The sequence below is a fragment of the Conger conger genome, chromosome 12, assembly GCF_963514075.1.
Source record: "Conger conger chromosome 12, fConCon1.1, whole genome shotgun sequence".
NCBI classification, from domain to species: domain Eukaryota; kingdom Metazoa; phylum Chordata; class Actinopteri; order Anguilliformes; family Congridae; genus Conger; species Conger conger.
The window spans coordinates 31129649-31141704 of record NC_083771.1 but is presented as its reverse complement, the minus strand read 5'-3'; positions in this window follow the sequence as shown (position 1 = coordinate 31141704).

Below are 12056 nucleotides of genomic sequence, written 5' to 3'. Positions count from 1 at the left end.
TTCATGCGCTATCACTGATGCGAAACATTAAAATATCTTACAATAAATCTGCCTTAAGCGGTATGGCTTATTGGCATGACTGTCCAGTGCTTTGCCATTGGCGCAGGTGATGAGAGAGATTGCAAAGTGCGGCTCCTGCTTGCTTTTTCTCCATCGGACTGCGTTGCCTGTTTCTGCCGTCGCTGTCTAGCGCACTCATAGCGCATGTTACCCCACCGAACGGAGTCTTAAGAGGCCAAGGCGCGTGCAGGCGGCACTACTACAACCACCCCCCCCCCCCCCCCCTTCGCTCCTCACAAGTGCGTGCGCAGGTAGACTATGTCCGCGAAGTCGCCCAACGTACCAGGCTACACTAATCGTGTGGGCATCCCCACGGAATTGGTTAAAGAAAAATAAAAAAACACCATCGCTTCCCGCCAATGAAATATGTGTTTGTCCAGGTTTTTATTCTGGAGAGGTTGTAATCTGGTGAATTAATGAATTTGTTGCTCTAAAAGGAATGGAATATCATATCCTGTCTACTAATCTAAAGCGTAAAGTCAAATTACACCGATGCCAAAGAGGTATTCTTCTGCCGTGGTCATTTTCATTTAATTGTACTTTTCTTCAGGTGTGCGCGTGTCTGTTTGTTTGTGTGTGTGTCCGCGTGCGTACGTTCGTGCATCAAAGCCCACAGTTAGACAGCAATCATTGTTTGAGTGTGTTTGGCAAATTAATCTGTAGGTTTTACATTTCATCTGTAGGTTTTTGTATCAGACGTTTAAGTCCATTCCACCTACACTTCCATGCCACTGGCAATCCATAACAACTGGATTTGTTGTTATGTAGTTAATATTTTGTAAATCATGTATAAACCATGAGTTAATCATGAACAAATCATATGCGAATGATGAGTAAACATTTGTTATTATGTGAATTAAACATTTACGTATGATTTGCTTTTTAATGCTTTTTTATTTGTAAATAATTTGTGCAATTTTAGCAAATGCATGTTCATGGAGAGTTACATGTTTTGTAAACCTTTAAAAATACATAAAAAAAAGATCAACTATATGTAGCCATATTATCAATTTAGACATTTATAAACTTTTTTAATAATCAGCAAAACATTTCCAATTGACAAAAATGGCTATTGTACTAGTTAAACTTTCACAAATGACCAAACCAACGATTTATGGCACATTATCAACATTATTTCTAAATGATTTATCCAGCATTAAAAAAATATGAGTTAATGAGTGATAGCCTGTGTGTAAATGTTGTGAAGAATACAAAACTTGAACAAACAAGTTAATGTACAGTAAAATATTAGAAAATGTTTTTAAGAGTTTATAAACTTTGTTATTGATCATCAATAAAATAATTACAATATTTGCCAAAGTAGTTAAACCTTCGCAAGTGATCTGTAGATGATTTATGGTACATTATTAACAAAGATACGTTTTCTTAAAACACGCTTGAATATTCCATCCATCCATCCATTATCTTAACCCGCTTATCCTGAACAGGGTCGCAGGGGGGCTGGAGCCTATCCCAGCATACATTGGGCGAAAGGCAGGAATACACCCTGGACAGGTCGCCAGTCCATCACAGGGCACACACACCATTCACTCACACATTCATACCTGTGGGCAATTTAGACTCTCCAATCCGCCTAACCTGCATGTCTTTGGACTGTGGGAGGAAACCGGAGTTCCCGGAGGAAACCCACGCAGACACGGGGAGAACATGCAAACTCCGCACAGAGAGGCCCCGGCCGACGGGGATTCGAACCCAGGACCTCCTTGCTGTGAGGCGGCAGTGCTACCCACTGCACCATCCGTGCCGCCCCGCTTGAATATTACTTACCCAAAATAAAATGCTTACTAATCTTGAACCCTCTTGACTACAGGCATAATCCCAGTGTTGTATTATGTATTACGTATTACCAGTTACAGAAGCTCAAAATGAAATTACTTTCTGCATTTGTGTGGATAGAGATTATTGTGGCGGTGCCTGGGGCACTTAGAAACACAATGGAGCCACAACCAAAACACTGGACAAATCCCCTTTCAAATTTGATGACAATATCGCCTAAAATTCTTCATTGTTTTTTCTAAGCTACGTATCAGAAGTTTTCCGAGAAGGCAATAATAACATCTTCACATACTAATATATTCATTGAGGTCCATTGATTTAAGTTTTTGTCAAATACCCAACCCCCATCAAACACATTCCACAATTTCACATGCGATTTACTATTCAAAAGCAGGCTTGCTCCTTATTTATAAGCATACTATGTAACATGCGCATATGAATAATAATAATATATTTTGGGAATGTACTGAAATGCTCACAAAATGGGGTCACACAATACATTTTTATTTTTTGTAAAATGTCAACCTTTTTGGTCATTAAATCTCAAGAACTGCCGAAGCACAATGCTCTGAGCACAATGGTCTCTGCATGCGTAATAAAAATGCTACAGTTTTGCTATGCTTAAATTGCGCTAAGTCCATTGAGTTTTCTACTAATGCATATGAGCTGAATAAATTGTTCAGAAGCTGAAATTAAATTTGATGGTAACGTTACCATTATTGATATTATTCAGATAATTAAATGCTGTGTTTCAAATGAGAGGTAGTAGTTAATGAGGTAGCATTTTAACTAATTGTATCTATTCTATACTATGTGTTCAGGTTGCTTTTTTTCCTCCTTTAGTATGGGCTCAACCCATGCTTGAATTTGATGGTGAGCCGGTCTGAGCCTGTCCCAGTGAGCAACTCCAGATAGGGAACGTTTGAAACCAGTGTTTGAAACGGCTTCATATTTTTTTCTAGGGAGCAACCCAACCGATTTGCTTCAGCATCTTGTATTGGATGACACATGCACACTTCTTTTTTTATTTCTTTTTCCTACCAGGGAGATTAGTGATCAAATGGGCAATAAAATGGAAACTGATTTTCTTTAAAACAAAAGAACCAATACTCTTTAAAGTGTGCAAACTACTGTGGGAAATAACAGGACAAAAATACAGTTATATTTCATTGTTTCCACATTCTCAATGCAAGAGCTTTATATTGTGAGGGGAATGTATCATAAATGTTTCATTATAAGTCAGTTTACACCGTAAATGGTATTTGTAAAAGTTGTGTAATAAATTTACCAAGTGTTCGGTTTATGCCACATCTCCTCTCCGAATTATACCAAGCATAGGTCTGATGCACTGCATCCCTTGTTCTTGGAACAAGAAATATTATCCACATGGGGTGAGGTTTCCCACAGCGACGTGTCTTGGAAATGCACAACATACTTCACACACAATTTCAAGACAGCTCTTGACAATTTCATGTGCGTTTCCCAAAACATGACGTGAGGAGAATTTTCATGACTAACTTTAAAGAGTTACTTCCTTCTCTTCAGTTGTGATTCAATATGGAATCAAAATGACAGCAACGGAGACTAACAACTTGCAGTTTCTTCAACATAATTGACATTAAACAATAGGCTACCAAATTTACTGAGGCAGTTTGAATAGCCTTCTAATTAACAAAAACTTAAAGCATTAAAACATTAGATCACGTTCCCAAAACTGCTCATGTCTGAAAAACGCACATTTGTGGTAGAGTAGGTACATAGTTTTAGGTATAAAAAAAGGAGGATCCAATATGTGCTCTCCAACCAGGATAGATAAATTATATGAGACTCCTTACCCAGACAACTTCAGGCACTAAACCGAAATAAAAGATGGTGGAGAACACTGGGCTCAGAGAAATGTTCACTCTGAGGAAGAATAATTAATTCATTATTGTTATTTTTCTAAATGACCAGCCAAGGGCTGAATGGCCTGTTGCTGTCAAACATTTTTTATGTTTATGTAAATACTGTCATCACCCAAGTGTCTGGTGTGTGTTTTAAGGCTTTATTTAAAAGCAGTACAAATGGGGAAAAAAAGCCTTTTACATTGAACTTAAAGGGTTAAATATATAACAACAAATTATGTATTCAGCATTTACAATTAATTTGGCACCAATCAGCTGATTGGAAGTAATTGGATTAGGTGTCTTGCTCAGGGACACTTTGACACACCCAGGGCAGAGGATCAAAGAGGCAACCCTCTGACTTACCTCCTGAGTTACCCCTATAAAAAAGAGAAGGAAAAAGAAATACTGGTAAAATTAATTAATTAATTAATTTGGCATTCAGGTCAGTCTTCCTTATCCATCCAAAACTCCTGATTATGGAAAACTATGACACTTTCTTTGAAGTGCTCTATTACAGCACCCATTCAACATTTTGTTTACCGTGATTCTTGTTGGCAGTGTTTTTTCCCATTGTTAAAACGGCTACATATTTTGACTTGGACACAATGCTCCGTTTGAATAAAACAGACATTGCACACTATACTGCAAATTTTTCCCTGATTTTGATATCTCTGCACCTTTCTGCTTCCTTTGTTTTCACAGTCATTTAATTAACACAAGTGTTCTGCTTTCATTCTGGCCATAAATGTTACTGCAAGAATGCTAGGCAACATTGATTTAATGTCTGCGATTGAAACAAGGCCTGCATAAAAGATTGTGACCATCATTATAATGTATAACCTTGTTCTCTCTCTGTCTCTCTCTCTCTCTATGTCTCTCTCTCTTGCTCCAGTGTAATTGCATCTCAGTATATTTGTGTTGCTCATAGGAATACCAATGCACAGCATACACGTACATGTACAATGCTGTGACCACCCCCCTTCCCCAAAAAAACACTTACACATTCCACCACTTCTCCCTCTCTCACTCCTGTTGTTGCCCATCTTATGACTGAAGAAGATGCAGCAAAAACTAATTAAAGGAAGTGTCCCATGTTCTCCCGCTCTCCTTCCCTTCCTGAGTGCCCATTTCCTGCACATAGAAAATAGCAATGTCAGAAGAAACGGGTTGTGTTTTTGCGCTTGTGTGTCAGCTTACTTGCATGTGTGTGTGTGTGTTTGCTTCACACATTTGCATTTTGCACTGCATTGCATTTTTTTGTTTTGATTTTGGAAGTAACCTTTGTACTTTGCACCGGATGATGGTGTTTTTAGTGGGTCATTTTGTGCTTGATTTACAGGGCTGTGCGTCTGCAGGTTTTGTGGAATCTAAAATGCGTAATAAAGGCTGTAGTGCTGCTCAGTGTTTACTTTATTTATTTTGTGAGCCTCAGTGCTGAGGCTCATGGGGGAAGTGTAGCTCCAAGCGGCTGTAGCATCTCTGTTTGCCTGTCTGGAATCTCCCATCGTAACTGCTGGATTGCCCTCTGGCTGTGAGACCCTTCATCAATTCAAACAGGTGAACACGTCCTCTGAGATCTACTGAGTGTTCCATCCCAGCTGTGGGTCTTCTGCAGTCAGACAGATGGCTGCAATTGACCAGGGGTTTCCTGATAACATTGGATGCCAAAAGTATGTCAAAATGCTCAACTGACTTATCCGATAGCAAAAACAATATGCAGCAGAGTTACGGGGTAGTTAACCTTAGCTAAACGGTAATGGTGAATGGTGATTGAATAAACCAAAGCTAGCCACTGCTAGCACAACATGGAATGATTGTTGGTGCCAGACAGTGTGGTTTGAGTATCTCAGAAGCTGCTGATCTTCTGTGATTTTCACGCACAACAGTCTCTAGAGTTTGCAGTGAATGGTGCGAAAAACACTCAGTGAGCAGCTGTTCTGTGGGTAAATACGTGTTGTTAATGAGAGAGGTCAGATGAGGACCAGACTGATCGAAGGTGACAATAACACGAATAACCACGCATTACAACAGTGGCATGCATAAGAGCATCTCTGAACAAACAACGTGTCAAACCTCTAAGTGGATAGAGTACAACAGCAGAAGACCAATAAGTCTAAAAATGTTTACAAAAAATACCTAATAAAATGCTCACTGCGTGAATAAAACACATGTGAAGGTACATTTTCTTTACATTTCATACTCTGCTTACTTTACACTCTGTTTTAATAGAAAAATAAGCTTTTCTGATCATTCATTTGTCTGGACGAATAGTCGGCCTCTCAGGGAGGATTGTTTTCTGCTTAGTCTAATCAACTGTACGTCAGTCTGGATAAAAGCGTCTGCCAAATACCTGTAATGTAATGTAGAGAGACACCCAGAAGAACAGAAGAACAGAAGAACAGAAGAACAGAAGAAAAGCGAATAGGGACAGGAAGAACCAACAAGGCTCTGGGGTCCTCTGCTCTGGGACAGTCTACCTGAAGATCTGAGACTGGCAAAGTCTTATCTCTGAATTTTTGAAAGATCTCTATCTCTTACACTTTTTAAAAGTGTATTATTGTTATGATGATGATTATTATAAATAATAAATTAATAATAATAGCACCATTATTTTCCTTCATATTATGCAAAGTACATCATTGTCTTCAAACCCTTCTCACATAATATACTCATTAACATATCATATCATATTCATGAATCGCGTGACGGATTATTTATATCTGGAATCGTGAGAAACCATATTAGAGGCAAATTTTGCCTCCAGTAATATGTTGTATAGGTGTTTCTTGTTGTCAATATTAGAAACCCAAAATCATGATGACAATATTATTGCATATTTACCCTCAAAATGGCATGGGTTTTCATTCAGAGCTGTTGTGGGTTTCCTGTGAGGGGAAATGAAGAATGAGAGATGGGGCTGCAGGTAAGACCACATCCCCTCAGAACTGTAGACAAATCTTTCTTTCGCTTCTTCTATCCCTTGTTTCCTGCCACATTCTCTATTCCCTCTGACCTCTGTCTCTGTCTGGTGCTTCTTCTCCTCCGCCATTTGTATTTGTTGGTGTAGTCGGCTTACTGTGTATTGATAGCACCAGCCAGGTCTCTTCCGCCTCATTATGGTAAAATAAATATTTAATAATATTGACTGAGGATGTCTGGGTTTCATACTAACTATTTTTTTTCCTTTAAAAGGCTTTGAGTCTTACTGTTTCGTGCTATGACGTGTTGTCGTGTGCATGTGTGTTTGTGTGTGCATGTGTGTTCGTGTGGGTTCACATGCTATATCGTCTGAATGAACAGACCAGTCAACTTTTCCTTGGCCTTGAGTTAGAGGGCTGGCAGAGTGGAATAGACAAATCCTTAATGAGCACACTCACCTGTGCTCCAAACAAATACCCTGGAACCTTGAGTCTCTCTCATTTTCTTTCGTGAGAAACTAGAAAACTAGATGGTTATCAGGATGATGAAGAGAGAGGAAATGCTTTTGTGAGTTTGTGGGTGTGTGTGTGTGGCTGAGCCGGGGGTGGCCACTGGTCACTAGGTAGACAAAGATGAGATAAAAACAAAAAATAAGGGTTGTCTTTTATTTAACAAAATGCACCAAACAGCTTACTCAAATAAAAAGAAGGCCAATCTAGCAACCAGAAATGTTGTGAATGTAAGAAACCATAAAGCAAAAGAGAAATGATAAAAACACATCATCAGCATGTGCCCCTGCAGCAGCCTCCACTGATAAACTTCCGAAACCCAACTGTCTCTTAGTCTGAATACCAGGCCCCTTACATAACCCCATAATGAGGTAAATGGCCGCAGCTGCAGTGATTGCAGTGAATCACTTCCGTGGCCATACCTGCACGAAGGGCCAGTGCTGCCACCTGGTGGACAGCATCTCTATTTCCTTTCCCGGCACCACGCTACGCATGTGCAAGAGTGGCCGCGGTCAGGCAGGACGTAGACCGTTGGCGACACCAGTGAAGATCTCGAAGATGCACTGAGAGAATCTTTGCAGCAGGAATCATGCAATTTCAAGTCCCAAGCAAAAAAAAAAACAAAAGAAAAACTGTACAGATTATGTGCTTGTAGTTCCAAAAAACCTGTGGGCCATTGTCCACTAGTATATATGAGTAAGATTGATAAGAGCAGGCCTTTTGTGTGCTTGTTTTCACTTATTTAAAGTTATATTTGATAGATGTAGCCTATGTTGAGAGGGTTGAGTCTTTCATGGAGCACCAATCAATACTGTTCACAGCATTGAAACAACAGTGTCTGTGGGCAATTCATTCCAAGAAACATAGCTGTTGATGTCTGTTTTAAGGTCATATGCCCCCCTTCCTTATAGCGAGGTGGATGCCAACAATAGGATGGGGAATTGGCAAACTACATATAATGTACTTTCCTCCTTTCCCCTTGGGTCCTGAAGAAGTTGCTGCTGAACCAACTGTAGGACCACCCAGTGTTATAAGAATCTGAGGAACAGAGGTTCTCTTTCACATGTCACCTGCTATGCCCATGGGCCAGTATGATTGGTCAAGGGAAGCTGGAGTCGGGAAGGCGGGGGAAGGTGCAGTAATGGGGGGCAGAGGGCCTATGTCTTGAAATGATCTTAATGACAAGCCAATGTTTCTGCTTGACTGACTGCCCCTACCTGAGGGGTCGGATTATCTAATTCATAAATAAATAAATAACTGCATTTGTGGTCTGGTCACAGACAATCGAATTTCTGAGGACTGGGGGCTTCAGACAGATTCATTTCATTTGGCACATTTAAAGGCTGGCATTTCTTTCTTTTTATATAAACGATGTGTATATAAATATATATATATATGTGTATTGTGTGTGTGTGTGTGTGTGTGCGTGTGTGTGGCTCTAAGGTGTGTTTCATTTTTGTTTCAGCCCTTGTCCATCTGCCCGTCTATCCATCTGTCCATCCACAATGTGGTGAACAAATGTGGTGCCCCTAGGCTACTGCACTGTAAAACGACTCAAGCACCAGACTGTCTCTTGTTGAAAACTGGCTAAACTGCAAACAACAACAATAGAGTCGACCTTTACATTTAATACCAAATCCATATGGTACTCTCCTCCTAAGCTCGAGAAGCCTTATGAGAAAAAAAAAAGAACCAAACTCTTTGATTCAGGCTCCTCAGACCCCCGCAGATTCACACTTCTCTGAAGTTCAAAGGAGGACGACGTAAGGGCCTTGGCAGACCATGTGTTCTTTCCCCTGGATATCTCTTTACTCTGCTCTCACGTAAAATTAGTTTTACATACACCTCACAAAATTCACCCACATTCTTTTCTGTAAAAAATGAATAAATGATTTGTCTGCTAAAGGCAGTTTCTAACAATATTCTATCTATCCTTGCTTGCAGAACAAAACTGTGCATGTACTGCAGGTAAAACATCTTGGTGTAATAAATAGAAATGTATTTATTTACATTACAGTACATTACATTATATTACAGTCACTTGGCAGACGCTCCTATCCAGAGCGACGTACAATAAAGTGCAATTTTAATAAGCAACAAGTTAGCAACAAAGGAAAGGCTTTAATTTAGAAGCTAATTACCATCTGTAGTCCATGAATTTCCTTTATACCTTCCCCCTGTCTATACATGTCTTATGGATCAGGTGGGACCAAGATCATTTCTAAACAGGGCATGCTGGCTTTAATCATTTAATGCAAAAAGATAAGATTGACCTAGTACCTAGAGAGTGCTTATTGCTGCTTTCCTGTATTGTCATGGTAATTAGCCTGCAGTGGTGCAACAGGCATCTCCAAAGAAGGGGTTTGTTTCCCGCGTCTGGTCCTGTGTAGAGCTGAGGTTAACTGAATGCTGACTGATTAGAATCTTCTGGAAGGAATTGATGGTAAATTGAAAGTGAACTTCAAGGAGCTCAGCAATAATACTATAATAACACAGTTCTCATACTGTATATGCACAAATAATAATATTTTTCAGAAAGACATTTTAGATACAAGAATTAGCCACCCTTCATTAAAACAAAAAATAATGTGTCAAGTGCAACTAGACTTTTCTTGTCAGTTTTTTTCTTTTTTTCTTATTTTTGGCATGGCTGAGTGTGATATTCAGTCCCTGATTTTCCCAAAATAGCTCTTTGGATAAGAGTGATGGCAGGGGTCAGGCTTTTCATTGCCGTGACTTTCCTGAGACACTATCTTGTCTCAGCACCTGATGTGGGCTCCATTACTGGAATTTAATTGGCTGGTATTGCTGAAGATTGTGAGGGTGAATTTCGGAGGTTGGGGACGTGGTTGGGGGTTTGTTTTTTGGGAAGGTTCCCTTTTCTATCGAGGCTCCCATTTTGTGAAAATGAGCTGGGTCATTTTAATAAACGACCCCTTTATCACCTGCCCAACGCAGAGGGGCCTGGCAGCTTTATCTGCAGTGGCAGCTAGGCCGTGTCGCCATGGCACCACAGCAGAGCGTCTCTGGCTGTCCGTTCCTCGCACACCGGAGATCTGTTCTCTACAAGGTCCCAATGCTTCCCAGCTCCACTGCATTGCCTCAATCCAATTGGGTTAAGCTTAACTGGTATCAATAGTATACTTGCTATTATATTGGCAAAGCAAACGGAAATTGGACAGAATCTATTCAGAGAGTTGGCGAGAGATTTAATTAGCAATTAAAATGAAACCGTAAAATAATACGAGATAATAATGATAATAACAGTGAAGATGACAAACCAACCTACAGTATAGTATAGTAGGGCCATGGTGATGGCATAGCTGCATGCAGACTGTTCCTTAGGCAGCCATATGCTGTGCAAGCTTTATCCATCTTTTTTTTTAATGCAGGCAGATTTTCATTACAATTTATTTTCAAAATTGTGCTGCTAAATTACTGGTACAAAGACAATGACAGAAAACAGATTAAAGACATAAAACACAAATATTAACTCTCTGCCACCACCGTCTGCACAGACATTCTCACTTTTGATAAAACAATATTTTATAAAAGTATGGATTCCAAAACAGAACGCAAATAAATGCTGTTTTTCTTTTCAAAGCAAATTCTTATAGAGACCATTCTCCTTCCAAAACTGGAACTGTTAAGAAAACAAACACTAATAATTACATTTTCAGTCAAAGATAAGGGCACCTGTTGATTTAATAGAGGGCTATGGGTCAAAAACAATATGAAAAAGACATTAATATCATATGTCATATGTATCTGAGAAAGTTAAATGACACATTGAAAATAAATTCCACTGATGCCACAGGTGTAACATTGTCCAAGGAACAATAACATCTGGATGTTCATACTTACAAATACAAATTTGAGTCTATTTTTTTCCTGTGTCAGTTCTTCATCACGTTTAATCTGAAAGCAGGTGGGCCAGGTACTTTCCGGAAGTAAAAGAAAATGTAAGTAAGCACTCAAACAGGCCTGAGACGTGGCTTAGTAGCCCAGTAGTCTCACTGTGGTACACAGCCTGCCTGCACTAGCTGCGCATTAGGGGGCTTTTTCTACGACTGGCTCGACTGCACAGCTCAGCTGGTGGACCAAAGAATGAGAAAGAGCTGCAGCCAGCCGGCTCTTTCGTTCAGTCTCCCAAATTGGCAGAGAGGGTTGCAGGAAATGAGATGGCCAACTAATATGACTGGGAATTCCAAATTTTAGAAAGTGAAAATAATTATTCAGAAATCCAATAATTATTTATTATTGGGTTTTCCTTTTCTCCTATTTCTCTCCAGCATGGAATGTCCAATCATGCTGAAGTTACAATGCTCATCGCGACCGCCGTCGCCAGCCAGCAGGGGTCACTGGTTCGCGATGATTACATTTACATGACATCATTACATTAACGGCATTTGGGAGACGCTCTTATCCAGAGCGATGTACAGTTGATTAGACTAAGCAGAAGACAATCCTACCCTGGAGCTAATGCAGGGTTAATGGCTGTGTGAGTGAGCTTGAGATGAGACGGCTGGAAGAATGCGTGTTGTTCTCGGATCACCAGATCCCTTCGGGCTGCCGAGGGACGGGGCGTGGGCGGTGTATCCCCCAGTTAACACTAATTGGATTAGATGGGGTATAATTGGCTACCAAATTGGGAGAAAAATGGAAAAATCTTCAAACGAAATGCAATTGAAGCATTGAATATGATTATAATATTCAATGATAATTTTGTTGAATTGTGAATAAAGTAAACTTGATTTCAATGAATTCCTTGAATTGACTGAGTCTAAATTGAATTACTTTTTTTACAAGGGTCATATAGGTGTTTGATAACATTTTTAATTAATTAAAAATAATAATTCAAATGTTTTGTCTCACATCGTATTTT